Raw genomic sequence first — 11629 nt, 5'->3', positions numbered from 1 at the left:
TTTTTTATTTCTTACTTTTAAATTTTGATTATATATTATAGGTTTTTGATTTGTGGTTATCATGAGGCTTACCAAAAACATCTTATAGCTATAACAAGTTATTTTAAGCTCATAATAACTTAACTTTGATTGTGATAAGACTTTATTTTTTAACCACATTCTGCTTTCCACAGTTTAAATATTTAATGTCACAATTTCCAACTATTTATAGTTGGAAATTGTTTTAATTTTTTAAATACTTGTGTCTCTTAACATTCATACTAAAAATATAAGTGATTTACATTCTATTGTTGTAGTGTTAAAGTATTCTGAACTTGATGGTGGACTTATTTTTACCAATGAGTTTTATACTTTCAAATATTTTTAGTTTATTTATTAGCATCTTTTTCTTCAGATTGAAGAACTCCCTTTAGCATTTTTTAAAGACAGACCTAGGAGTGATGAACTATTTTAGCTTTTGTTTGTCTGAGAAATTTTTCTCTCTTCTTCATTACATAAGGACAGCTTTGCTTGATTAAGAATTCTTGGGGCTGGGCATGGTGGCTCATGCCTGTAATCCCAGCACTTTGGAGGCTGAGGTAGGTGGATTACCTGAGGTCAGGAGTTCAAAACCATCCTGGCCAATATGATGAAACCTCGTCTCTACTAAAAATACAAAATTAGCCGGGCATAGTGGTGCATGCCTGTAATTCCAGCTACTTGGGAGGCTGAGGCAGGAGATTTGCTAGAACCTGGGAGGCAGAGGTTGCAGTGAACCGAGATCATGCCATTGCAGTCCAGCCTGGGCAACAAGAGTGAAGCTCCACCAAAAAAAAAGAAAAATAATTCTTGGTTGACAGGGTTTTGTTTTTCCTTTGGTACTTTGAATATAGTCCCCTCTCTTCTGGCTTGCTGAGAATTTCACTGATAATCATATTGAAATTCCATTGTATGTGTTGTGTTTCTTACCTCTTGCTGCTTTCACATTTTCTTCTTTGTCTTTGCTTTTTAATAGTTTGATTATTATATGTGTTGGTATAACTCTGAGTTGAATTTGATTGGAGACCTCTGTACTTCCTATAACTGGATGTTGACATCTATCCTTTAACTAAGCATGCTTTGTTTTCAGCCATTATTTATTTTTTTAGATCCTTTTCTTCTTCTGAAACTCCTTTGGTTCCACTCTTGTTGCCCAGGCTGGAGTACAACGGCACCATCTCAGCTCACCGCCACCTCTGCCTCCTGGGTTCAAGTAATTCTCCTGCCTCAGCCTCTCGAGTAGCTGTGATGACAGGCATGTGCCACCATACCTAGCTAATTTTGTATTTTTAGTAGAGACAGGGTTTCTCCATGTCGGTCAGGCTGATCTCGAACTCCTGACCTCCGGTGATCTGCCCGCCTCAGCCTCCCACAGTTCTGGGATTATAGGCAGGAGCCACTGCTCTAATATCTAGATCTTTGCTCTCTTAACTATCCCATAATTACCATAGATTTTTTTTAGCTATAAGAAGATTTTGGTAAGATTCATGATAACCACAAGTCAAAAATCTATAATAATCTAAAAATAATAAGTAATAAGTAAAAAAAATATGCTTTACTTTTTTAACTTTTTTCTCTGACTGGATAATTTCAAATATTCTGTCTTCTGGGTCACTGATTTTTTTTTTTTTTTTCTGATAGGTCAAGTCTCCTAATGAAGCTTTCTGTTGAATAATTTAGTTCCATTATTGTATTCATCTCCAGGACTTTCATATGGTTCTTCTTTTACTGGTTTCTAAAATATCTTCATTAATATCTTTGCTTTTCCCAGGTACTGTTTTCTAAATTTTATTAAATTTTCTACTTGTGTATTCTTGCTATTCATGGAACTTCTTTATGAGCGTTATTCTGTTATTTTATAGATCTCCATTTTTGGACTTTGTTATTGAACCTTTATTAATTTCTTCTGGAGGTGTTATGATGTCCTGATTCTTCATAATTCCTGAGTTCTTACATTGTTGTCTGCACATTTGTAAAGAGAGCCATTTCTTCTGGCCTTTACAGGTGTTCTTTGATGAGCATAGAGCTTCACTATGTAGCCTCACCTATATTTCTGGAAGTGCCAGCTGGTGTTGAGGCTGGGGTGACAAAACTGATTGTGAGTTCCCTAGTTGGCTGGGCCACTGCTTTGGCTCTGATGTCACATGGGGTTACTAGCTGGGCTCCACTGAGCAGTGAAACTATTGGTTAGGCTCTGCTTTTAGGCAGAACTGCTGGCTGGGTACTACAATGGCTTCTGGTCAGGCTGGTCACTAGATGTATTTTCTAGCCAGGCAATTTTTCTATTTGGGATTCCGCAGATGGGCAGGGATGCAAGTTGATCTCTGAAGTTAAGTGAACTCACTTTAAACATTTACAAATGTATGTATTCCACTATGAACAGGTGGAACCCAAGGCTATGCTCCTTAGAAATGAATGACCCAGTCATTTCCTCCCTGTTAGAAGAAAGATGGCTGAGGGTGCCAGGGAGGGGGTCTAGCAGGTGGAGGTGACTTTAGGCTGGGTTGGACAACTGACCTTCTAGATGAAACAGGTCTAGCCCTTACATATTCTGAAATTTACAGAGGTAGGCAACTCCCTGTCTGGGCAGGTCATTGGGTGGGCTTTTTGGCTGTGCAGAGTCACTGCTTGACATCCTGAACCAAGCCAGTGTAGCTCTTTTGCTTTTCTGAGATCCATGGCAGTGGGAGTTCCTCTACCTGGTAGAGTTGTTGAGGTGGGTTTTGAGGCTGGGTAGAGAGGTTAGCATTATGGGGACTTAAGCCAGATTGTGTTTACCACCATGCCTCTAAAAGTGATCAGCTCAGCTTTGCAGGTATGCTATGAGGTTGGCTCATATAGCTAATAGAGCGCTGCAGCTGGTAGGAATGCAGAGGCATACCACCAAGATCTCTTGTCACTCTGTCACTTGTCACAATCTTTGTTTCTACCTGACCCTCAGGCAGTCAAGCCACACTGTTACCCATAGTATTCCTCATGAAGTGAGACCAGAGTGGGCTTACTGGGAAGTGCTACAGAATGCTAAGGATGCTGGATAACTTCCTTCAATTCCCTTTTCCCCCTGCAGAAACTGTGCCTAGGGAAATCTTATTCCTCTGGCACTATGCCAACTTTGGGGAAAGAGATGGGGTGGTGCAGTCAATGTGGCAACATTAACTTATCCTCTTATTTGGATTTTATTCAGATTGGTATACCTGTGATGTCTTAGGCTTTTTTCTAGGTGTCAGGGTTTTCAAAAGAAAGTCTGTCGATACTTGCTTGTTTAATTTTTTGTGGGGGATAGTGGGTACCAAGATTTATTATTCCACTATCTTGCTGATATCATTCTCATTAAAGTTTTAATTCATATTTTCTTCATGACTAATGATGAGGACCATTTCATAGGTTTATTGGTTATTCCTTTATCCTCTTTTATGAAGTATATGTTCAAACCTTTTCCCAATTTTTAACAGAAGGTTTGTTTTTTAATTGTTGATTTATAGTAGCTTTTACATATTCTAGATATGTGCTCTTTGTTATGTATAAGTTTTGCAAATATTTTTGCCTAGTTTGTAGCTTGCTTATTTATTTTCTTAATTAGGTGCTTTGGTAGGTAGAATATTTTTATTTTAATGAAGTACAATCTTTTTTTTTTTTCTTTATTGTCTCTGGCTTTTTATGTCCTGTTTAAGAAATATTTGCCTACCCTAAGGTTGCAAACATATTCACTTATGTTTATTCTACAAAGCTTATATGACCCATTTCAAATAATTTTCGTATGGTGTGAGGTAGGGGCCAAGGTCACAGGGCAAAGAATTTTTTTTTTTTTATCACTGTGGTCTGTCTTTAACTACTACCATGCACAAACACACACACACACGCACACACATACACATATATAAAATGTGTGTGCTCACATGCATTATAAATATTTATATATGTAAAATGTCATAATATATTGATAACTTTAGATATATAGAGAAAAACACATGAATTTATCTCCATCAATAACCTTTCAGGGGTACACATATGATCAGGCCATGGTTCCTTAATTCCAAGAAGTGGAAAATAACAATCAGAGCTAACAAGTTGTTTGGTAAGTTTTCAGTATACTGGTAAAACATGATATCTTTAAATCAATAAACTGAGAAATATGACAAAAACCTAGTCATATGAGAAGCTAGAAATAAGGGGTTTGGCTAACATCTCAGGAAGTACTCAATTTTTCTCCAGAAATCCTTGGAAGGTATATAGAAAAATAAAGTATTAAATTTTCATCTAGAGTTGGGGAAAACATAACATGCAATAATAATGTGAGATATGTAAACCAAGAGATGATCTCAGATGTGGAAATGTAATCAGGGAAAGCCAACAAGGCATTAGCTCTGGGTTCATTATCCTAGACTGAGGTACAGAAATAATGTATATGTATACCCAAAAGCATTTTACATAAACTTATTTTAAAATCAAGGATTACACAAAGGAAGGCAGAGAAAATTGGCCAAATAGAAGCCTCTACCAATTGTCCTCCCAGCAGGAGTATCAAATTAAACAACTCTTCACACACAAAAAAGGACCTTCATAAGAATCAAAAATCAGGTGAGTGATCACAGTACCTGATTTTAACTTCATATCACTGAAAGAGGCACTGAATTGCTGATGCCACCACTCTCTCATCTCCTGGCAGTGGCCACATAGTGTGGAGAGAATCACTTCAGAAAGGGAGAGCACAGTTATTGTGGGGTTTGTACAGGAACTCAGTGCTGCCCTGTCATAGAGGAAAGCAATACTGGGCAGAACTCAGTCAGCATCCATGGAGAGGGTATTTAGACAAGTCGTAGCCAGAGGGGCTCACCCATCCCAGCAGTCAAAACCTCACTTCTGGCAAGCCTCACCACTGAAGGCTAAATACACTTGAAAGACAGTTTAGGCCACAACGGCCGCAATTTAAAGGCAAGTTTTGGTGCTGTGCTGGGCCCTGAGCCAGTGGACTTGGGTGGTCACACAACCTAGTGAGACACAAACTGGGGCAGGCATAGAAGTTCTTGTACAACTCCTTCCTCAACTCAAGCCAGCACAGCTCACAGTTCTAGAAGAAACTCCTTCCTTCCACTTGAAGAGAAAAGAGGGAAGAGTAGAGGATTTTGTCTTGCAACTTTGATACCAGTTCACCCATAGTTGGATAGGGCAATGGTCAGAATCCTGAGGCCCCCATTCTAGACCTTACCTCCTACATGACATTTCTAGACACACCCTGGGCCAGAAGGGAACCCACTGCCTTGAAAGGAAGGACCCAGTCCTGGCAGGATTCATCATCTGCCAACTAAAGGGTACCTAGACTCTGAATAATCAGAAATGGTACCCAGACAGTACTCACTGTGGGCCTTGAGAGAGATTCAGAGATTTGTTGGCTTCAGGTGTGACCTAGCACAATCCCAGCTGTGCTGGCTGTGGTGACATACTCCCTCTGCTTAAGAAAATGAGAGAGAAGAGTGAAGGAGACTGAATCTTGAAGCTTACATACGACCTTAGTCACAGTGAGGTAGAACATCAAGTGGGCTCTTGGGGGTTTCTGATTCTAGGCCTTGATTCCTCAGTGACATTTCTGAACCTTCCCTGAACAAGAGGGGAGCCCACAGTCCTGAAGGGAGAGGCCCAGGTCTTTCAGTATTTATCATAAGCTGACTGAAGGGACACTGGGCTGTGAGTGAATATCAGTGATAGCCAGGCAGTACTTACCATGGGTCTGGGGTGGTGGTGGCCACAGGGAAAGGCTGCTCTGTTTGTAGAAAGAAAGTAGAAGAGTAGGAAGAACTTTCTCTTATGGCTGCTGTGCTAGTTCAGCCACAGTAGAATAGAACACCAAGCAGATTCTTAAGGTTCCCAACTCCAGGCCCTTGCTGCCAGATGGCATCTCTGGACCCAGTGGTGCTGGGAGGATCTTGCCACCCTGAAGGGAAAGACACAAGCCAGGCTGTGGTTGCCACTGCTGATTGTAGAACTCTAGGGCCTTGAGTGAACATAGGTAGTAGCCAAAGAGTGGTTACCACAGGCCTTGGGGTAGACCCAGTGCTGTGCTGGCTTCAAGTCTGACTCAACAGAGTCCCAGTGGAGGTGGCCACAGGAGTGCTTCTGACACCCCTCCTCCTGCTCCAGTCAGCTCAGAGACACAGAGATTTCACTGGCTTGGGAAAAAGTAAGAGAAAAGAAGAGAAGTCTCTGCTCTTGTTCCAGAGAATTCTTTCAGATATTATCCAATACCACCAAGGCAGTACCTCTACAAGTCTGCAAGAGCCATAACATTACTGGGCCTGGGGTGCATATTAATGCTGGCATGGCTGCAGTAACCAAAAACATAGGTCACAACATCTAAGTCCCTTTGAAAACCTGGACAGCCATCCCAAGAAACACAGGTACAAAGAAGTCCAGACTGTGAAGATGACAATAAATGCTAAATTCATCAATGCTCAGGAACTGACAAATATCCACAGCCACAAGACCATCCAAAAAAAACATGACCTCACCAAAAAACTAAATAAGGCACTAGTGACAAATCCTGGAAAAACAGAGATATGTGACTTTTCAGAGAGAAAACTCAAAATAGCTGTTGTGATTATGAGGAAACTCAGTGAAATACAAGATAAAACAGAGAAGGAATTTAGAATTCTATGAGATAAATTTAACAAAGAGATTGAAATAATTTTTTAAATGGCAGAAATTCTGGAGTTCAAAACTACAACAGACATACTGAAAAATGCATCAGAGTCTCTTAACAGCAGAATTAATTAAGCAGAAGAAAGAATCAGTGAGCTGGAAGACAAGTTACTTGAAAATACAATGTCAGATGGGCTTACCTTTGTGGGTAACCCAACCTTTCTCTCTGGCTGCCCTTAACATTTTTTCCTTCATTTCAACTTTGGTGAATCTGACAATTATGTGTCTTGGAGTTGCTCTTCTCGAGGAGTATCTTTGTGGTATTCTCTGTATTTCCTGAATTTGAATGTTGGCCTGCCTTACTAGGTTGGGGATGTTCTCCTGGATGATATCCTGCAGAATGTTTTCCAACTTGGTTCCATTTTCCCCGTCACTTTCAGGCACACCAGTCAGACGTAGATTTGGTCTTTTCACATAATCCCATATTTCTTGGAGGTTTTGTTCATTTCTTTTTACTCTTTTTTCTCTACACCTCTCGCTTCTTCATTCATTTGATCTTCAATCACTGATACTCTTTATTCCAGTTGATCGAGTCAGTTACTGAAGTTTGTGCATTTGTCACATAGTTCTCGTACCATGGTTTTCATCTCTATCAGTTCTTTTATAACCTTCTTGGCATTGATTATTCTACTTATCCATTCATCCATTCTTTTTTCAAGGTTTTTAGTTTCTTTGTACTGGTTACCTAGTTCCTCCTTTAGCTCTGAGAAGTTTGATGGACTGAAGCCTTCTTCTCTCAATTCGTCAAAGTCATTCTCTGTCCAGCTTTGTTCCATTGCTGGCGACGAGCTGCTTTCCTTTGAAGGGGGAGATGCGCTCTGATTTTTTGAATTTCCAACTTTTCTGCTCTGCTTTTTCCCCATCTTTGTGGTTTTATCTGCCTTTGGTCTTTGATGATGGTGACATACTGATGGGGTTTTGGTGTGGGTGTCCTTTCTCTTCGTTAGTTTTCCTTCTAACAGTCAGGACCCTCAGCTGCAGGTCTGTTGGAGTTTGCTTGAGGTCGACTCCAGACCCTGTTTGCCTGGGTATCAGCAGCAGAGGCTACAGAAGATAGAATATTGCTGAACAGTGAGTGTTGCTGTCTGATTCTTGCTCTGGAAGCTTAGTCTCAGAGGTGTACCCCACCGTGTGATGTGTGAGGTGTTGGTCTGCACCTAGTAGGGGATGTCTCCCACTTAGGCTACTCAGGGGTCAGGGACCCACTTGAGCAGGCAGTCTGTCCATTCTCAGATCTCAAGCTCCATGCTGGGAGAACCACTGCTCTCTTCAAAGCTGTCAGACAGGGACTTTCACATCTGCAGAGGTTTACGCTGCTTTTTGTTTAGCTATGCCCTGTCCCCAGGGGTGGAGTCTACAGAGGCAGGCAGGCCTCCTTGAGCTGCAGTGAGCTCCACCCAATTTGAGCTTCCTAGCATTTTGTTTACCTATTTAAGTCTCAGCAATGGCAGGCGACCCTCCCCCAGCCTCACTGCCACCTTGCAGTTAGATCTCAGACAGGTACCAGCCATTGCAAAAACATGTCAAAATGTAAAGTCCATCAATGCTAGGAAGAAACTGCATCAACTAACGAGCAAAATAACCAGTTAATATCATAATGATAGGATCAAGTTCACACATAACACTATTAACCTTAAATGTAAATGGACTAAATGGTCCAATTAAAAGACATTGACTGGCAAATTGGATAAAGAGTCAAGACCCATCAATTTGCTGTATTCAAGAGACCCATCTCACATGCAGAGACACACATAGGCTCAAAATAAAAGGATGGAGGAAGATCTACCAAGCAAATGGAAAACAAAAAAAAGCAGGGGTTGAAATCCTGATAAAACAGACTTTAAACCATCAAAGATCAAAAGAGACAAAGAAGGCCATTACATAATGGTAAAGGGATCAATTCATCAGGAAGAGCTAACTATCCTAAATATATATGAACCCAATACAGGAGCACCCAGATTCATAAAGCAAGTCCTTAGAGACTTACAAAGAGACTTAGACTCCCATACAATAATAATGGGAGACTTTAACACCTCACTGTCAACATTAGACAGATCAACGAGACAGAAAGTTAACAAGGATATATAGGAATTGAACTCAACTCTGCACCAAGTGAACCTAATAGACATCTATAGAACTCTCCACCCCAAATCAACAGAATATACATTCTTCTCAGCACCACATCCCACTTATTCCAAAATTGACCACATATTTGGAAGTAAAGCACTCCTCAGCAAATGTACAAGAACAGAAATTATAACAAACTGTCTCTCAGACCACAGTGCAATCAAACTAGAACTCAGGACTAAGAAACTCAATCAAAACCGCTCAACTACATGGAAACTGAACAACCTGCTCCTGAATGACTACTGGGTACATAACGAAATGAAGGCAGAAATAAAGATGTTCTTTGAAACCAATGAGAACAAAGATACAATATACCAGAATCTCTGGGATACATTTAAAGCAGTGTGTAGAGGGAAATTTATAGCACTAAATGCCCACAAGAGAAAGCAGGAAAGATCTAAAATTGACACTCTAACATCACAATTAAAAGAACTAGAGAAGCAAGAGCAAACACATTCCAAAGCTAGCAGAAGGCAAGAAATAAGTAAGATCAGAGCAGAACTGAAGGAGATAGAGACACAAAAAACCCTGCAAAAAATCAATGAATCCAGGAGCTGGTTTTTTGAAAAGATCAACAAAATTGATAGACCGCTAGCAAGACTAATAGAGAAGAAAAGAGAGAAGAATCAAATAGACGCAATAAAAAATGGTAAAGGGGATATCACCACCACCCCACAGAAATATAAACTACCATCAGAGAATACTATAAACACCCCTATGCAAATAAACTAGAAAACCTAGAAGAAATGGATAATTTCCTGGACACTTACACTCTCCCAAGACTAAACCAGGAGGAAGTTGAATCCCTGAATAGACCAATAGCAGGCTCTGAAATTGAGGCAATAATTAATAGCCTGCCAACCAAAAAGAGTCCAGTACCAGATGGATTCACAGCCGAGTTCTACCAGAGGTACAAGGAGGAGCTGGTACCATTCCTTCTGAAACTATTCCAATCAATAGAAAAAGAGGGAATCCTCCCTAACTCATTTTATGAGGCCAACATCATCCTGATACCAAAGCCTGGCAGAGACACAACAAAAAAAGAGAATTTTAGACCAATATCCCTGATGAACATCGATGCAAAAATCCTCAATAAAATACTGGCAAACCAAATCCAGCAGCACATCAAAAAGTTTATCCACCGTGATCAAGTGGGCTTCATCCCTGGGATGCAGGGCTGGTTCAACATACAGAAATCAATAAACATAATCCAGCATATAAACAGAACCAAAGACAAAAACCACATGATTATCTCAATAGATGCAGAAAAGTCCTTTGACAAAATTCAACAGCCCTTCATGCTAAAAACTCTCAATAAATTCGGTATTGAGGGAACGTATCTCAAAATAATAAGAGCTATTTATGACAAACCCACAGCCAGTATCATACTGAATGGGAAAAAACTGGAAGCATTCCCTTTGAAAACTGGCACAAGACAGGGACGCCCTGTCTCACCACTCCTATTCAACATAGTGTTGGAAGTTCTGGCTAGGGCAATTAGGCAAGAGAAAGAAATCAAGGGTATTCAGTTAGTAAAAGAAGTCAAACTGTCCCTGTTTGCAGATGACATGATTGTATATTTAGAAAACCCCATCGTCTCAGCCCAAAATCTCCTTAAGCTGATAAGCAACTTCAGCAAAGTCTCAGGATACAAAATCAATGTGCAAAAATCACAAGCATTCTTATACACCAGTAACAGACAAACAGAGAGCCAAATCATGAATGAACTCCCATTTGCAATAGCTTCAAAGAGAATAAAATACCTAGGAATCCAACTTACAAGGGATGTAAAGGACCTCTTCAAGGAGAACTACAAACTGCTGCTCAGTGAAATAAAAGAGGACACAAACAAATGGAGGAATATACCATGCTCGTGGATAGGAAGAATCAATATTGTGAAAATGGCCATACTGCCCAAGGTAATTTATAGATTCAATGCCATCCCCATTAAGCTATCAATGACTTTCTTCACAGAATTGGAAAATCTACTTTAAAGTTCATATGGAACCAAAAAAGACCCTGCATTGCCAAGACAACCTTAAACCAAAAGAACAAAGCTGGAGGCATCACGCTACCTGACTTCAAACTATACTACAAGGCTACAGTAACCAAAACAGCATGGTACTGATACCAGAACAGAGATATAGACCAATGGAACGGAACAGAGCCCTCAGAAATAATACCACACATCTACAGCCATCTGATCTTTGACAAACTTGACAAAAAGAAGAAATGGGGAAAGGACTCCCTATTTAATAAATGGTCCTGGGAAAATTGGCTAGCCATAAGTAGAAAGTTGAAACTGGGTCCTTTCCTTATTCCTTATACGAAAATTAATTCAAGATGGATTAGAGACTTAAGTGTTAGACCTAAAACCATAAAAACCCTAGAAGAAAACCTAGGCAATACCATTCAGGACACAGGCATGGGCAAGAACTTCATGTCTAAAACACCAAAAGCGATGGCAACAAAAGCCAAAATTGACAAATGGGATCTAATTAAACTAAAGAGCTTCTGCACAGCAAAAGAAACTACCATCAGAGTGAACAGGCAACCTGCAGAATGGGAGAAAATTTTTGCAATCTACTCATCTGACAAAGGGCTAATATCCAGAACCTACAAAGAACACAAACAAATTTACAAGAAAAATACAAACAACCCCATCAAAAAGTGGGCAAAGGATATGCACAGACACTTCTCAAGACATTCATACAGCCAACAGACACATTAAAAAATGCTCATCATCACTGGCCATCAGAGAAATGCAAATCAAAACCACAATGAGATACCA

This window comes from Theropithecus gelada, chromosome 1 (assembly GCF_003255815.1).
Source record: "Theropithecus gelada isolate Dixy chromosome 1, Tgel_1.0, whole genome shotgun sequence".
Taxonomy (NCBI): Eukaryota; Metazoa; Chordata; class Mammalia; order Primates; family Cercopithecidae; genus Theropithecus; species Theropithecus gelada.
The sequence above is the reverse complement of the archived record's forward strand: the minus strand, read 5'-3'. Positions refer to the sequence as shown.